Source organism: Macaca fascicularis, chromosome X (assembly GCF_037993035.2).
Source record: "Macaca fascicularis isolate 582-1 chromosome X, T2T-MFA8v1.1".
Classification (NCBI taxonomy): domain Eukaryota; kingdom Metazoa; phylum Chordata; class Mammalia; order Primates; family Cercopithecidae; genus Macaca; species Macaca fascicularis.
In genome coordinates this window covers 148,159,501-148,178,843 of record NC_088395.1, presented here as the reverse complement: position 1 = coordinate 148,178,843, position 19,343 = coordinate 148,159,501, and positions in this window count along the sequence as shown.

Sequence of the window (19,343 nt, the reverse complement as noted above, 5' to 3'; positions counted from 1 at the left end):
GAGGTATATGTGAATACCTTTTTCCTGCATGTTACGTGCAACTGCATGTAATTAGGTCCATATAATTTTCACATTATATGTAACAAACACTGTTGAGTCCGAAAGCTTCTTCAAATGGAGCCTAAAAGCAGGTACCTGGAGAGCAACTGGGAATCTGGCACAAGACAGAGATCAGAGACCAGAGATCAAGGGGGGAAAAGGCAAAGAAGAGTAAATCATAACAGGAGAGTGAATAATCTGGGAAAATGTCACTGACATAAGGTTATTACTGACTACGGCTGATCTTTACAATATTCCTTTATGGGGATATTGTGCCAAGGGGACTGATCCATTTGAAGGGCCCTACAGCAAACAGACAGTACTATAAAATATCAAAATTAGTCATAATGATTGTTCAGTCTACCCAACATCTGTGTCATTTTTATGGCAGTAATACCTTACTGTGCAGAACCTAGTGCAAAATAAAAATGCTAAAATTATTTGTTTGAAAATTGTTATCAGTTTCAAAATAGCGGCAGCAAAGAATTAAACCAAGTGCAGAGCCCTTTTAAGAGTGAGACTCTGTGCAACTATACCAGTCGCACACTTATAAAGCTTGCCCTGATCCCAGGCCCTCCTTACACAGTCAGTCATCTTGCAAATGCTTGAACTCTGCCAATGAACCATTAAAATTTGGTGTCTCTGGGACTTTGACAAAACCAAAAGGGCATCAAAATTCATCTAATCCAGATTGTAAATGTTTAACCCTAGCATCCTCCTCATTAAGCGGGAGCATGATCAGTGGGACCAGCTGGTCCTGACATTTTTATCACCTGAATTCTGAAGCTACATCTAATTTGGCCAAATAGATATATTCAAAGGAGCCAAATTTCTCCTCTAGCTTGGGAATACATAATAATAGGCAGTGCCTGGCATATAATAGGCACTCAAGACTGTTGAATGAATGAATGGAATCATCATATCTTACATCTCTGTACCTTTCAGTCCTGTATTTCCACTGCAAGGTTTACTTCTTAAGAACATAGGCCAAAAGGCATACAAATGATTGCGTATGAAGTTACTTATCACAACACTTTTATAATTGTACACATTTTCATATGATCTACAATTTCTCTAGTTTTTTGACATGGGCAATTTCTGCATTATATTAACTGAAAACAAAGATACAAAGCTCAATGTAAGACTAAAGTACAATAGTCAAATACAAGAATGTAGAGGGGAAAAAAAATGCCAAAATGACAGCACTGTTTTTTCCTGAATGACGGATTAGAGGTACTTTTTCCCCAGAAAGTTTATGTGTTGTTACATATGGTAGGATTTTTTTAAAAACTTACGTATATGAACATTACTCTTTATGTTTGTTTTACTTTGCCCCACAATTTAAGCAGGTGGTTCAAGCCTTTGTAATTCCTTGCCTCAAGCACTTTTTGTAGGATCCAGTACCAAAGCAGCTTATAGTTATAGACATGTCCTATTGTTTAATTGAAGCTTAAACCCACTGAAGAACCATGAGTAGGTTTGCATAAGTGGAGTCATTAGAAAAGCAAAAGAAATATGCCTTTGAAAGTAGAGAAAGGGAGGGGAGAGATCTCTGCAGCTTGGGAAAGACAGACCTATCAGTCCCAAGGCAGGAAGGACCTGAACACCTCTTAGTGCGGGAGTTGTGTGAAGGTGACAAGATTCCACATGTAGAACAATGTGTATTACCATAATAGGTCAGAGGAGAGGTGAGAAGCTAATCTTCCATGACCTTTTTTTGGCAGCTCTTTAAATCCTGGTATTATCCTGGGAGTAGGAATTGAATCCATAAATGATGGGATTTTCTGCCAACACAGAGGAAAAATAACTTGGAGAGAAAATGATGGTGATTGAAGGGAAAGAATGATATTTTGATTCATTCTAATTGTATATATTTTCTAAACTTTCTACAGACATTATGCATTAATTTGTCATCAGAAATAAGCAAGCAACAATAACAAAACCATATAAAATATTTTCACACTTATTTCAGATTTTGAACTAGGTTGGGCCCCTGGATGAACAACCAAGATCAAGATATGCATTTTGCAGAAATAAAAGTTCAAAAACTCAAAATATTTTCACATCCATGATTGTGTGTGATTGTCACAACAGTCTTATGAAATTGACAGAGCTGCTTTTACTGTCCCTATTTTTCAGAAGAGAAAACTAAAACTCAAAATACTGAAGTACCTTGTCCATGGCTATAAAAATAAATTTTGACACTTAGGATTCAAACCAGGGTATGACAGGTTAAGGGTCAACATTGTATCATGGTGAGAAGAGCATAAGTTGTGGAGTCAGAGAGACTTAGGGGCATATCTTGGTTCCACCATTTCCAGATGTGTGACCTTGTTTCCAATCTGTAGAATGGGGAAAACAGCTCCCTTACAGAATAAAAATGTGAAAGTAAAATGTCATCACGTTACTAATACACCCAGTACATACCAAATATTCAGATAATTGCTAATGCCTCTTCCATTTCCCAGGTGTTCCAATTCAATATTCTGACCTGGTTAGATTTCAGCATTTCTTAAAGCATGACCTATAAGCCATCAACTGGAGAACTTGATGAAATAATCATGCTCTTAGTTTAGTCCTACTGAATCAGAACTTCTAGGGTTGAGGCCCAAGAATCTGGATTTCATTATGCTTTTAAAATTATTCATATACACAATAATGCTTGAGAATCACTTTGATTCTCCATACCATCTAATGATAAAGAATACAGCTGGTTTTTACAACTTACCTCACTGAGAAATAACTTTTGTTGAATTCATCTCCCGTGTCTATCTTTCCTCTTACATAGGGACATTCATATACTAGGTTTAACTTGGTAAACACTAATTTGTGTTTATTAAATATTCAGAAAATATTTTAACAGATGAAATCCCTAATCAAACACTGAAATTCGAGTCTATTATGCCAGCACAAGGAATAATTCTCCTTCACTGATCTCTCTGCCAAGGTTGACAAGAGACTGAAATATGGACATGTGTATTTCATTTAGCACCCAAACTTCAAAGCTCCCTTTCTTGTTTCACAAGGAGACCTGTCTGGTTGTTAGCTTCATCCAGGCAAGTGCAGTGGCCTGAACATTTGTGTCCTCCTACATTTTATTTGTTGAATCCTAACTCCCTAATGTGATGGTTTTAGAAGGTCCTTTGTGTGGTGATTAGATCATGAGGGCAGAGCCTTCACGAATTGCATTAATGCCATTTAAAAGAGACTGAATAAACTTATTTGCCTCCATCCATCATGTGAGGACCCAGTAAGAAGGTACCATCAGTAGAACAGAAAATACACCATCACCAGATACAGAATCTGCCAATGCCTTGATCTTAAACTTAGACTCCAGAACTGTGAGAAATAGACTTTTGTTGTTTGTAAGCTACCAATTTGTGATAACTGCCCAAAAGGACTGAGACAGCAAATAACATAATTTGGGTTTTTATGTTCAATGTAAGGTGAAATCAAGACCAAGGATAGCACTCAGAAAGCTGTCAAAGTTTTAAGTGAGCCCTCAGAATAATAAAAATAGCAGCCCTCGATATTTATCCAGAGTTAATTATTTTGTAGGAAATCTTAATGACGTGACATTTGTCTCTCTAAAAAATGTACTTCTTAAATTTTAATGTGCAAAGGACTGACCTAGAGATCTAGTTAAAATGCAAATTCTGATTCAGAAGGGGTAGGATGGGTCCCAAAATTCTGTACAAGCTCCTAAGTGATATAAATGCTGGTATCACATGGACCATATTTTGAGTAGCAGGGAATTATAGCGCCCTAACAACCCTACTTCTTAATTTTTCCCATTCTTCTTCAATGTACTTTTAGAAATTATGTTTTATTGACAGATTATCATTGTGTATATTTATCAGGTACAGTGTGATGTTTTCATCTATGTATACATTGTAAAAAGATCGAATAAACCTAATTAACATATCCATCACCTCACCAACTTCTTATTTTTGTGTGTGGTGAGAATGTTAAACTTTGATTGGCAACTTTGCAATATACAATATATTTAAGTTGAGCTCCTAAACCATTATTTTGCATTTAATTCTTTTAGCCTCAAATGAGAATTGTTCGTATATATGATGCTAAAATTACCTTGTAGTAACCTCGAAGATAAAAACCATGTACCCTTTGTTCAAATAAATGTCTATGGCACACTTGTTGTGTACTGAGCACTGTAATAGATATGTTTACCTAAATTTTCTCATGTGATTAATATAACTTACTTTAAGCAAGAACTATTATCTCCATTTCACACCCATAAAAACTGAGGCTCGGGGAAATAATTTATTCAAGGTTACATAGTTATTAAATGGAACATATACGATTAAAAAATGACTTCAAGTCCAGTTTACTTTCAATCATAAAAATACATAATTATCATTGTATAATCAGTGACTCTCATCTTCTTCAGCAAGAGGCATAGAGTAAGACAAGAAGTATACATTTGATAATTTTGCTGAATGGATATTGAATAAAACAACTCTAGCATTTTGTTATTTAGTTGAATATTGTACTAAACTGAAAATCTGTTTGTGGTGAAGATGGTGAAATTTAAACTAAACATGTTTTCTCGGGATGTTCATTTTTTCCCTAAGCTTGTCTTGTGGAATATTCTTTTTTAAACTTTTATTTTAGGTTCAGGGGTACATGTGCAGGTTTGTTATATAGGTGAACTGCGTGTCATGGAGATCTGGTATAGAAATTATTACCCAGGTAATAAGCATGTCCCTGTAAAGGACATGATCGCATTCTTGTTCATGGCTGTATAGTATTCCATGGTATGTATGTATCACTTTTTTTTTATTCAGTCCACTGTTGATGTGTACTTAGGTTGATTCCACATCTTTGCTATTGTGAATAGTGTTGTGACGAGCATATGGGTGCATGTGTCTTTTTATTAGAATGATCTATTTTCTTTTGGATATATATCCAGTAATGGGATTGCTGGGTTCAATTGTAGTACTGCTTTAAGTTCTTTGAGAAATCTCTAAACTGCTTTCCACAGTGGCTTAACTAATTTACATTCCCATCAACAGTGTATATGCCTTCCCATTTGGCCACAGCCTCACCAGCACCTGTTTGAATAGGTTTACATTAATTACTGTATTCATTCAAATAGCAATGTATTGTAAACCTATGTAAACAACAGAATTGGGGTTACAGCTATCCGCCTGCAACTCACGCAGTTTCCACCCTAAAGAAGAGGATAATTTTGTATAAAAAGAGGGAGAATGAAGTGTAAGAAGGCTATTGTAATAGAAGTATGAGTGATGGGGATGTTCAGAGAGTGCTAAAGAGCACAGAGAAGAAAGGCTTTAAGTGGGGAGAATTTAGAAACGACTGTGACGGCATTAACTTGCGGGTTACATCTCAAAGGACGTCAAGAGGAGTACGAAAGACAAGGGGAATGACATTATGTATTACTGTGCACCAAATGGTCTGAGAAGCATCAGGATGTAGAAACACATGTATGAGCATAGTCTATTCTGGACTAGATGCATTTCAGGATTATTGGTCCATGAAGTGCAATGAGGCAATTAGAGATGAGAAATAAGGCTGGAAATAAAAGTAGAAGCCACATATGTGAGGCTGTGCATGTCCTGCTTAGGAACTTGTAATTTATCTAGTAGGATATTATTTCTCAAAGTATGTTCCTCAGACACCTATGGGTACTCATGACACTTTCAGGGAGTCTGCAAAGGCAGAACTATTTTCCAATTAATACATATACACTATTAGTCTTTTTCACTCTGCTGACACTTTCACTGGTGATTCAAGAGCAGTGATGGGTACAACTCCTGCCACATTCACAAAAATCAAGACTAGCATGTTGGCTCACACCTGCAATTCCAGCACTTTGGGAGGCTGAGGCCGGCAGATCCCTTGAGGCCAGGAGTTCGAAACCAGCTTGGTCAACATGGTGAAACCCCATCTCTACTAAATATATAAAAATTAGCAGGGCATGGTGGCACGTGCCTGTAACCCCAGCTGCCTGGGAGGCTGAGGCAGGAGAACTGCTTGAACCTGGGAGGTGGAGGATGCAGTGGGCCGACATCACACCACTGCACTCCAGCCTAGGCAAGAAAGCAAGACACTGTCTCAAAAAAAAAAAAAAAAAAAAAAAACCAGCACGATAGTGCAAATGTGTATTGTAGAACATACTAGTAATCCTGTATTCTTCACTGTTAGGTACTCATGGTTAAAAAAAAAAGTTTCACATGGGAATGCTGTTAATAAAGCAGTGAAAACGATTAATTTTTATAAATTTCAACCTTGGGCACATGTGTTTTTAACATTCTGTGTGATGAACTAGAAAGCATACATTGATCACTTCTGCTGCAGACTGAAGTATGATGGTTGACTGTAGGAAAAGCACTGGTATGGTTTTAGAATTGTGAGCTGAACTAGATGCATTTTTCATGAAATACTGTTTTTGCTTTAAAGAATGACTGACAAACAAACCGGCTATTCAGACTGGGTATTTGGTAGATATTTTCTCAAAAATAAATGAAGTGAGCCTACCACTTCAATGACAGCAAACGGCAGTGTTTGTTGCCAATGATAAAATGTAAGCTTTCAGTGAAAATTAAAATTTTGGAAAACTTCTATCTACTATAGTGAGCTTGACGGCTTATTAATACTTAACTACTTTTCTGCTGAGATTGGCGATGATATTAAAATATGTGAATGTTTGATGTTTATAATGGAATGTGTCAACATTTGAAAGACCTATATATCTTAGTGAACCAATATTTTCAAAATGTCCAGTGGTTGATGTGACCAAATTATGCATGGGTAATATCCATTCAAAGTATAAGACAGGCCAAGGGACTTTAATGTAACAGAGTACAAAAAGTTCATTAATATGACATCAAATACCACATTATTGCCAGCCCTTAAGAAATGACTTCTTGTGTAGTTTTACCATAGTATCAAAGAATAATAACCAAATGACATGAAGAGGCTATTTTCCAGCTACATATATGTGGGAGGCTAATTTTTTTATGTAATTCAACCCAAATGATATATCTCAAGAGATCGAATGCAGGATTAGATATGAGAAACCAGTTTTCCTCTATGAAGCCAGATATTAAATAAATGAGTTAGAAAAATATAAAACAATCTCACTTTTCTTCATTTTTTATTTGTTTTGAAAAACATAGTTATTTTTAGTAACGTATTTATTTTAACTGTCAATGGGCTTATTATTGTTACTTTTCTTTTAATTTATAATATGGGTTTTGTCCTTAATACTTATTAGGAGGGTCATCAAACAAATTAAGAAAAGGGTCATTAAACCAAAAAGTTTTAAAACTGCTTCTGTAGGTGATAGAAAGCTACTAAAAGGTTCGATGTAAGGGGCGTCAAATTTAATGTAAAGAGGCCAAATTTGATTTTTAGACATATCACTCTGACTGCTCTTCAAGACTGCATGCAAGGTATCTTACTGTTAATTTCTAATTTTTGGAAGAATACCATTTTCTATAATATAAACATTAAACATATTCAAACCACAGCAAGATTTGCAGTGGGTGGGTCATTTTTCCAATAAGAAACAATGTGATTTTGATCTAGAAAGGTGAAGTAACTTGCCCTTGGTCACTCACACTATCCATGCCAGGATTTGAACTCAAATACGTCTGACACCAAAATCTGTATTTTTTTCCCATTCCACTGTACTGTTTTATTTTTTGATTCTTTATTACAAAACATAAGTATTTCCTTCACTTTGACTAAGTATCAGAGAAGTCATTCTTTTAATAACAAGAACTTCAAAAAGTTATTTCTTGTTTTCTTGCTTTACCTTCCTTTCTGGGTGTGACAGAAGCCAGAGGAATAGTTATTTCCAGGCAAGCACACAATCAATCACTGGAAAAAAAAAATTACTTGAAACAGTAACATTTTTCCAGAGTAAGGCCACTATAAGAAAAAGGTAAAACTGCACCCAAGAGCTTCCCCAACACACACATACATGGACAGGTATAATGCACACATAGTTACAAAGAGGTAATTGTGTTAGTTTCCTGTTGCTTCTATAGCAATTCACCAAAAACTTAGTGGTTTAAAACAAAGATATATTATCCTATAGTTATGGGCATCAGAAGCACAACAGAGGTCTCACTGTTCTAATATTAGGCATTGGCGGAGTGTGTTCTTTCTGGAGATTCTAGTAGATCATCCATTTTCTTGCCTTTTTTAGCTCCTAGAGGTTGCCAGCATTCCTTGGCTCATGGTCCCCTCCCATCTTCAGAGCCAGAAATTATACCACTCTGACCTCTACTTTCATCATCACTTTTCCTCCTCAGACTCTGACTCTCCTGTCTGCCTTTTTCACATATAAAAACTCCTGTGATTACATTAGCAGTCAACTGATTAGCAGCTTCAACTCCATGTACAACCTTAATTCTTCCTTGCCATGTAACATAATATATTCCAGGTTTCAGAAATAACAAATTTGGACATCTTTCGGTAAAATATTTTGCCCACCACAGTACATTTTTTTGCACTGTCCATACCCCCATTTAAGAATATAGAAAAGCAGACTGTTGGCCTAATTTCACTAGACATCACCTCCTGCAAACACACACACACACACACACACATACACACACACACACACACCACACTTCTAAGTAGTTTTAGCATCTTTAGTTTTCTTTACTATACAAATGTCACTCCAAATTATGGTGCACATCTTTTCTTGTCTTTCTTTCTGACCTGGTACTATCTAGAAATACAGACTTGGATGATAAGAAGTTGATTGTCCTAAATCCTGCTGAGGATGAGTTATTGCTAATTCATTCTTGAGCAGACTGAACGAGATGAGTGTCTTTCCATTTGCAATCGAAGAGAATAAATTTCATGTCAGCAAAATCCATGAAAATTCTTAGGGTGTTTTCCTCAATTTGGTACATTGTCTTTTTACTTGATCAGTACTTTTTTTTCAAACTAGACATATTAGCTGGAGAGGAGTTAGGCAAGATGACCCGGACACTATGATATTATCTGAAGAAAGGACTGATTCTTTTTCAACAGATCTAAAATGTGGCAATAAACTTGTGTTCCTGACTCCATAGCCACTCATTTATCCGTATACAATCCACTCATATTCCTCAAAAATGGCACTAGTATTTTTTGTTTCTACTTTTGTTGTATTTTTAAATTTTTTTATTTAAAACACTCTAACATTTAAAATGTCTACACAATAGTATATCAAATGGATAGACATAATTTGACTTCTCTAAACATCCACCTGTTTTTTGGGGTGATGGGCATCTAAGTTGTTTCCAGTGTGTCCCTAATTATACATACTTTCTGCAATCAGCACTTTAGAGCAGGGTTTCCAGTTTCAGCACTACTGATAATTATTTTTTGTGGGGAATTTCCTATAAGTGTAAGATGTTTAGCAACATCCCTGGCCTCTATCCACCAGATGCCCTTAGCACCCTCACAGTTGTAACAAACAAAAACATCTCCAGATATTGCCAAATATATCCTGGGGTCAAAATTGCCTTTGATTGAGTATCATTGCCTTAGAACATATTTGCTCCTTTAGTTGCATTATTTCTTTGTGACAGATTTCCAGGATCAGAATTTATGGGCCAAATAAAAATCTTTGCATAGTTCTTGATGTATTAGCAAATTACTTTCCCAAAGGGTGAATCCTCTTTCCCTGTCCACCAGTAAAATCAAAGTGACCCAATTCTGCATTAACTGCAGGAGTCTCAGTTAACATCACTTGATTTTTGTTAATTTGCTGATGCAAACTCTTACTTTACTATTATTGTTATGTTTTATTTCCTTGAATACTTAAGAATAAAATGCTGCTTGTGTATGTTTACCATTTGTATTTGTTATTTTGTAAAATGTCATTTAAATTCCTTAGTCTCTTCATGTTATAGGATTTCTGGTAGTAACAAAAGAGTAAAAAATATAGCGAAAATGTGCTTTACAGAATTGGGGCAGTCTTTTGTAAGTGGGGGCTAATTCATAATTTTTTTAAAAAAGTTTATGGTCTGCATTTTTTCAAGACTGTGCTATCATTTAGGAAAAATAAAGTGATATCTGAAATGACTAGTAAGTCTTATTTTATGATTTCTCAGTCAACAATGGGCTTCATTTCGGGGGAAGGTAGGCTAAGTTTTCAGAATTTGCTATCTAATGTGCATTATAGTAGCTTGTTGATAAATCTGCACCTTCAAATAGGTGTCCTTGTTGATTAGGACTCTTTTGAGGTTCTGATGTTTGTTTAGTCATTCTTTGACCTTGTAAGGCACACAGTTGTAATTTTTTTTAATGACTCAATACTGCCTTCTTGAGAAGACATTTGTTCTTCATATATATAATGATCAGAAATGTTTTTAAAACAAATTATGTACTACCTTGCCCACTTATTTTAAAAATATCTCTCTTCTCCACTCTTGCCATCTCACATCACTACTAGTTTATTTCTCCTTCTGCTTCCTAGAACAGTGCAAATGCTATCAATCAATTATTTTCTGTCTACTAGACCTGGCCAAGAAAGACTGAATTGTTTAATATATAGAGGGTTGAAGTTAGGAATAGAGAGGGGCCCTGGATTTATTTTTCTCTGAGCCTCATTTTTTTCCAATATACTTTGAGGGATGCTGAAACGAGATCTCAGGCTCCATAATAGACTCAGTGAGGTCAGTGGCATGACAAAGCCCTTGGATATTCTCACTGCTCTGGTCTGTTACTGTCATAGATCTAGAAAGTTCTCGTGACGAAGCCACATCAAACTTGAGCAACAATACAAATGCCAAGGTTCTTTATGAGCAAAAACTAGAATTACTCAGAAACTCATTCTCAAACTATATAGTCAAATACAAATCTTTGTATAGTTCTTGATGTATTACCAAATTACTTTTCCAAAGAGTGTATCCTTTCCCTGCCCCCAATAAAATATATATCTACCATGTCAGAAAGCATTTATAAGTTTATATGAAATGCAAATTTTATGTTCAACAACTATCAGAATTAATACTTTGTAGAATGTTACATAACCCATCTATTTCATAAATTTTCTTTATATTAACTTTTTTCATTAGCCAAGACTTTTGATGCTGTATTTTATCAAATTTTGTGGTCTTTTAATTAAAATTCAAGACTGATTTAACTTGAATATGAAATGTTTCTTTAACACAACTCCAAATTGCAGCTAAGTGAACTTTTAAACTACAGTATTTCATTTAGAAGAAAAAAAAACCAATGTAATAACTAGACAACCTTGTTGAACCTTCTGTCATAATGATATTTCTGCCCTGACTTGATTACTTGACTTCATTTTGCCAAGTTTATTGCCCAAAAAGGATAAATATATATATGTGTGTGTATATATATATATATATATAAACGCACACAAATCGCTACCTGCAACAAATGTTGTAGATTTAATATTTCCACTAAGGCCGCTTCAACACTGGTTGTTAGGTTGTGACTCTAAGGAAAAGCATCCATTCATTTTTCTTGTCTTTTAATTTTCTAAAACTGAGTCAAGCAGTTGAATCAGACAATCTGTAGTCTCTTGCTAACAAAACATAAGAAGAAGCTGATACCCGGGACCAATGAACCATATGCCTATTAACAACCTATGGGATGCTCTTGGCTATGTCTTACACTACACTAGTGCACAGCACAGAAGAAAGTAATTTCAAGGTGACGGTATTTATGCAAGTGAAAATGTGTATGGGAGGCAAAGGGCCATAATACCCAGAGAAATATCTGACAATGGGTGATGTTGGGAAAAAGGGAAAAGATTCTTTTTCCGGGATGGTTTGAATGCTGGTCTGGAGATGGAGAGAAGCTTGAGGTCATTTAAAAGCTTTCAGAATGGTTATGTAGCACCAGGTTTTGACAGAAATGAGCAGCGTTTCTCTGTCTCCTAGACGCTGGAAACATTTGGTAAAGGGGTAAGAGATCTTTGATTCCAGAAGACTTCTATTGGAGGAATTGCTGGGCAACTTAAAAATGCTAAAATCTCAGTTTCTTCACTGTTAAACAAAGATCAACTTGGTTGATTGGGAATTTCCACATTCTTACTTCTTATTTCCTTTAAACTCCACGTCATTGTTTACACACAGAGAAGCCTCTGTATTAAAAAGGATATCATCTTCATTTTTAAGCATCAGTTGACTCTGGGGATGTTTGTTGTTCCTATATCTTCAAAACCACTTTTTACACTATTTATACTATCCTGACAATGCAACAGTGACCCTCATCAGTGGGTTCTTTGGGTTAGCTCATTTTAGGCTTTCTGCTTTTTCAAGCTAAACTGCTTGTGGGATTCCATCTGTTTAGTAACATTCAGTCTATAATTAAACTAGAAAAAAAAAGTCATGCTGGAGGAATCCCTGGGCAAAGTTTAACTGAACGCCCTTTTCCCATTCCATCTCTTTAAATGAGTTCAGAAAATTAGATGAGAAACTCTGATCCTGTTGCTTTCTTTAAAGGTTGGAGAGTTTTACTTCTTACCAGAGTCCCCAGTTGTAATAAGGCAGGTCCCTAAGATAGAGTCATATCTCCAAGAGTAAGTCCACCATCACTCATCTGAGTAACACTTAGCCAGATAGATCATAAGCTTTGAAGCAAAGATCTGGATTTAAGTCTTGCATCTGCTGTTTACTTGCCATGTGATATCAAACCTTACAACTCCGAATATCATTTCCATATGTAAGATGGAAATAATGTCCTATAATAATCTTCTAGAAGCCTTGTGAGAATCAACTCAGGATTAAAAAAATGTAAAACAACAGCAAAATGTTTGGTGTGTAAGAGGCCAACTAATATTAGTTGAATATATAAATGCAATGATGACTCTGGGAGGTAGCTATTGTAATTCTCACTTTACAGATGAATAAACAAGTTCAGAGACATTATTTGTCCAAGGCCACACAGCACTCAGGACTTTAACCAAACTGTTATACCCTTGACCTCTCTTTTCTCCTCCATCTTGTCCCCTCCCCAAATCTAATCCATTAGCAAATCTGCCCTAAAATTTGTTCTAAAATCCTGACATTTGTCATCATCTCTGCTACAATCATCTTATTCCAAGTCTCACACATTCTCTCTCATCTGTTTATTTCGACAACCTCTTTTAACTCTTAGTTTTAACTCTTACCTTCTCTACTATCTGTTCCCAATACAGCAGATGTGATGATCTTTTTAAACCGTAAAACAGACCATGCCAGTTTCCTGCTTAACACTAGACAATGGTTCCCATCTGCAGTTAGAATCAAATACAAACTCCTTAGCAGAGCCTTCAGGACTCTGTATTATCAGATCTTTGTCTGTGCCTCTAATTTAGTCTCTTACTACTCTTTCACCTTGTTCACTTTTTCAATTTCACCAGCCTAACTGCCCCTTCTCATGCAGCCAAAATGCTTTCCTGCCTCAGAGCTTTTACCATTCCTCTGTTTGGAAGGCATTTGTACCAGAACTTCCCAAGGTTTACCCTCATCATTCATGTCTCTGATCAAATGTTACCTCTCCAAGAGGCCTTCTCAGACCACCTTATCTGAAACAACATCATGACCACACTCAGTCCTTGACTCCTCACCCTGCCTTATTTTCTCTCTAGCTCTTAACCACTATCTAAAATTACTGTATTTACTTCTTTTTTTTTTTTTTTTTTTTTTTTTTTTTTTTTTTTTTTTTTTTTTTGAGACAGAGTCTTGCTCTGTCACCCAGGCTGGAGTGCAGTGGCCAGATCTCAGCTCACCTCAAGCTCCGCCTCCCGGGTTCACGCCATTCTCCTGCCTCAGCCTCCCGAGTAACTGGGACTACAGACGCCCGCCACCTCGCCCGGCTAGTTTTTTTTTTGTATTTTTTAGTAGAGACGGGGTTTCACCGTGTTAGCCAGGATGGTCTCGATCTCCTGACCTCGTGATCCACCCGTCTCGGCCTCCCAAAGTGCTGGGATTACAGGCTTGAGCCACCGCGCCCGGCTACTTCATTTTTTACTTGATTATATTCTGCCTCACCTTGCTCCCAAAAGATGTGCCTCTTTCAGGTAAAACAAGACGAAATAAAACAAAACAAAACCAAAAACAGAAACAAAAAAAAGTCATTTAAGTGGAAGGGTGAATTAGCAAAATATATTTTGTTTTTTAAGATTAATTAGCAAAACCATTTGATGCCAGACCACTGATGAGTTTCCCACTATAGAAACAATATAAAGGCAGGCATTTTTACAAGCATTCAAACTCTCAGGACACCATTTAGCAAAGAGAAAAATCATCCAGCCTTCTGCTCACTCAGGAATCAGGTGTAGGAATGGCGTGGTTGATTTCCTCTCATTTTAGCGATTAGTTGTAAACGTTTCTCCACCAAGTCCTTCGTCAAAGCTACTAATAAGAAGCCAAACTGACTAATCTGATCTTTATGCTTTCTCTCCAGCCCTGCGCAGTACATATTGAAGGTGCTAATGAACAATGTACTGGCTTAATGCACAATCACAGGAGGCCAAAGAAGCAGAGCAGAGCAGAGATTCCTAAACATGTTGGCTAATTTGGCTTGCGTTTCTTACAAAATTTCTTGTCTAAAAACACGAAGATATAAGGTTTGGTTTACTTATCCTTGAATATGTGCTGATACAGGGAGATGACCAGCCTAATAAGAATTAGCAAGAAGGGGAGAAGTGGCTCAGAACCAGTTCAACCACCTAAATGACAAAGGAAATCAAACTATTCAATGTTAGCATCAACAGGCTTCACACCTAAGTAACCCACGGCTTCATCAATACCTTAGTAAGGGAGGGGTGTTGTTTATATCAGTTTCATACTGTTGTAAAGTCTGTGTGTTATTGTCATTACAGTATACATAGAAACTGCTTAGTAAATAACATAATGTATTTCATAATGATTTGTTTGCTGAACTAATTCTGAAGATTAATTTATCCAATGACTGAAATCACTCCATAGAGTGGGTATATAACACTGGCAAAATGCACTTTCACAATTAAAGCCATACCTGAAGTTCACAGTAGCTGGAGAGAGCTGGGTTTTTCCTATGAAACTGGGATTAGAGCTCTTGTATCAGCCAAAATATTTTGCGATACTGTGTGGCACAGACATAAACATGCTGGGAAACTGTCAAAGGGAATTTTCTCACCAATAAGAGTATGCTTCCATATATGTAGGAAAAAATGACATGGCTTGTTTGTTTATAAGTCTCATACTGCTTGCCACCACTTGAGCAGTAATTCTGAAAAGTGAAATGTTGGTGAGCACGTAATTCATTTGGAGCTCTGAGTTTTCCCATTTGGTGGCATACAGTGAGCAAAAAAAAAAAAAAAAAACTAATAGTAGACCAGACTCTGTACTGTGTTGGCAAGACATCCTTAGCACCCCCAGATTTCACCCCCAGTGTGAGATTGACACTGCTCCGCAGCCACTGCAATGCACCTCTTTTTGCATTTCTATTTAAACAAGTGTTTGGATCAATGCTCTGATGTCACTGCTCAGGATAAAGATTGCTGTAAGACCCAACTGCAAGGAGTTCTTTAACATTCTGTGCACATACCCCTGCAAAGTCAGCACTTTCTCAAAGTGATTTCATAGCTCAACCCTTCATTGTGAGAGAACAGTTAGGTCCCCCACATAAATTGGCTGTCTCTGGAGCATTTTCTCTTGGTCCCTAATTTGTCATGTTACAGAATCAGAGCGCTGTGTCTTTACTTCCCAGGCCAGTATGCTCATCTGTTCCAAGGATGTCTATCTTGCTAGTAATCAGTGCTTTTGTCCTATGAGAGTGTATTCTTATTGTCCACCAGTGAAGTCATGGTTCTTTAACTGAGGATAAAAATTACCGTTTTATTCATCTCACTTAATTACACACTACAACACATAGTCACAACAGTAGCTATTCTTTTAGGACCTCTACTTTATGCTAGAAACCAGAGTTGTGTACATAATTCACGGGGTTCAGTATGAAATGAAAACACAGGACCTGTTCAAAATTATTAAGAATTTCAAGATAATGACAGTAGAGTATTAAATCAAATGCTGAACCCTTCTAAATGCAGGACCCTGTGTGATTACGCAGATAATGTGCCCATTAACCATTCCTAACTCCTCCCAGACTCCTACTACCTTGCCCAGACTCTGGTAATGATTCTTCTACTCTCTATGTTCATGGGTTCAATGGTTCTGATTTTTAGATCCCACAAATAAGACCCATTATTTGATAGCACAATAGGGTGACTATAGTTAATAATAACTTAATTGTATATTTTTAAATAACTTAAAGAGTGCAATTGGATTTTTTAAAAATTCAAAGAATAAATGCTTGAGGGAAGGGTTACCCCATTTTTCATGATGTGCTTATTTCACATTGCATGCCTGTATCAAAAAATCTCATGTAACCCATAAATATATGCACCTACTATATACCCACAAAAATTTTTTTAAAAAAAGAAAAGATAATGTGCTTATAAGCCAGTCCTGCTAAAAGTGAATTTATTTATTTATTTATTGTGGATCTATAATACTGGTATATATTTATGGATTACTTCTGAAATTTTGATGAGCATACAATGTGCAATGATCAAATCAGGGTAATTGGGATATCCATCATCTCAAGCATTTATAATTCTTTTATGTTAAGAGCAGCCATTTTTACTTTTCTAGTTATTTTTAAAATGCAGTAAGTTATTGTAAACTTGCTCTATTGAGCTATCAAAATTAGATCTTATTCCTTATATCTAACTGTATTTTTGTACCCATTGACCATCCCCTCATAGTCCCCCTCCACACTACCCTTTCCAGCCTCTGGTAAATATCACTCTACTTTCTATCTCAATGAGATCAATTTTTAATCTCTCATATATGGTTAAGTACTTGTGATATTTGTGTTTCTATCCCTGGCTTATTTTGCTTAACATAATGCTTTCCTGCTCCATCCAGGTTGTTGCAAATTACAGGATTTCATTTTTTATAGCTGAATAATATTCCATTATGTATATGTAAATCATAATTATCTCTATTTTCCAAGGATGGAAACCAAACTCAGTGAAGTAACACACCAGAAATTACACAGCCAGAAAGGGATAGTACCAGGTGCATTGACTCAAAAACCTATCTTCTTCCTATTACAGTAAAGGTTAGCAAACTATTGCTTACAGGCCAAATCTGTCCACAAGCTAAAAATGGTTTTTACATCCCTAATTTGTTAAGAAAAACAAAAGAAGTATAATATTTCATGACACTTGAAAATTACATACAATTCAAATTTCAGTGTCCATAAATATTATTTTGTTGGCACACAGTCATGCCCATTCTTTACTTATTGCCTGACTATTCTTGCACTATAACAGCAGAGTTCAATACTTGTGCCTAAGACCAAAGCCTAAAATATTCATCTTTTACAGGAAGTTTTCCTATGTGCAGCCAGTGAACACAGACTCATTTGAATGAAAAATAAAATGTATACGTGTATATTTAATTGGATATCTCACTGTCCTTGGCGTCCTCATTTTGTAGGGCTGCCATAACAAAGTACCACAAACTGGGTGGCTTAAAACAACAGACATGTGTTGTCTCACAGTTCTGAAGGATAGATGCTGGAGGGCAAAGTGTTGGCAGGGTTGGTTCCTTTTGGGGGCTGTTAGGGGGAATCTGTCCCTTGCGTCTTTCCCAGGTTCTGATGGTTGCCTATGATCTTTGACATCATTAGGCTTGTAGAAGCATCACCTTGATTTTTGCCTTCATGTTTACATGATATTCTTCTTTTGTGGGTGTGTCTCTGTGTCCAAATGTTCCCTTTTTTACAAGGGCACCAGTCATATCAGATTAGAGTCTTCCCTAGTGACCTAATCTTAACTAAATCATCTGGAAAGTTTCAATTGCAAATATGGTGACATTCAAAGGTAACTTTAGGTGAAACTCTACTGAGGGTTGGAACTTCAACTTTTTTTATTTAATTAATTTATTTATTTATTTATTTATTTTTTGCCAGAGGGAACCACAATTCAACCGATAATACTTAGGATAAATTTTTAAAAAGTAGGCAAATAAAAATATAAATGAGCAAACAATGTACAATCATGTATCATTCCTCCATTCATTTTCCCACCCCTGGCCAAAGAACAAATCATGCAAGAAATATTTATGGCGTCTTTCCAAGTCAATGTTCTCCATTTTTCAACTTTTATCTTACCAAACTTCTCAGATCCGGGGGCATCTTTGATGTGCATTCAACTCTGCCTCCAAACTCCTTTGTTCCAGTTTGTATCACTCAAATCAGGTGATGCAATATAGGTCTTTTTCCTCACCCGTGTTCTGAACATTAGGATATACACCCATGATGGGGTTTTACACTTCATTCATCCTGTCCATTTAAATCCTATTTTATCCTTAATACGTGTGTTTGTATTTTCTGTTAGATACCATATACTTGAAAATAGAATGATACTTTATCAGAAACCCAAGGCTATCAAGCTTCTCATTGTCTCACTTGAATTTTCAGCAAATGCCTTTTGTAATTCTTAAGCTTTACGGTGTGCCTTCAGTTCCTGGCACAGTATTGCAGACTGCATCGTCCCTGCAACTGCTGGATACTTATCTAGCACTTTAACACTCAGGAATCACTTTCATCTTCAAAGCACTGTTTCCTGACTTAATTAGTCTTTCTAATTTTCAATGAAGTAAGTGTGCTATCTTTTTACTTTATATTAAGGGCAAGTGAAGTAACAAGAGGAATCATTTATATAGCATGGCTGATCCTTCTTAATGAGTGAGGATCTAGTTATCGTTGCCTGAGTTGAGAAAGCAAGTAAGGTTTTGGTCCCAGAGCCACAGAATTCCTAATTATCCTTACATGGACTCACTACTCATCAAATACAAATACCCAGCAGAGAATGACTGCTTAATCAACATTCGGTGATTGAATGAAAGTACGAATCAAAGCACATTTTAATATCTAGGATGCACCTGGCACTAAGTAAAGTCATGTATATACTCAGTTTGTTTTTCTCTCTCTTTATTTTAAGCTTTTTTGGGCACACATTTGATAAATAAAAATTGCATATAGTTTGTCTGTATATATGCATATATTATATATCTAATTATACACATTATCAGGTTTTTTGTTTTCTTCAATTAAGATGAGAGTACATGTATGCTAGGAATTTACAAAATGACCTCCCCATACTGTCCACCTCGTCTCTGCTGTTTCACTACCACGATCTCTGACACAACCCCATTATATAGAGATTTCAATTATTTTGTGTCATGTCTAAAGTGCTTTCAAAGCCTTAGTGTATAAGAGAAACCCCTCAATCTAACTTT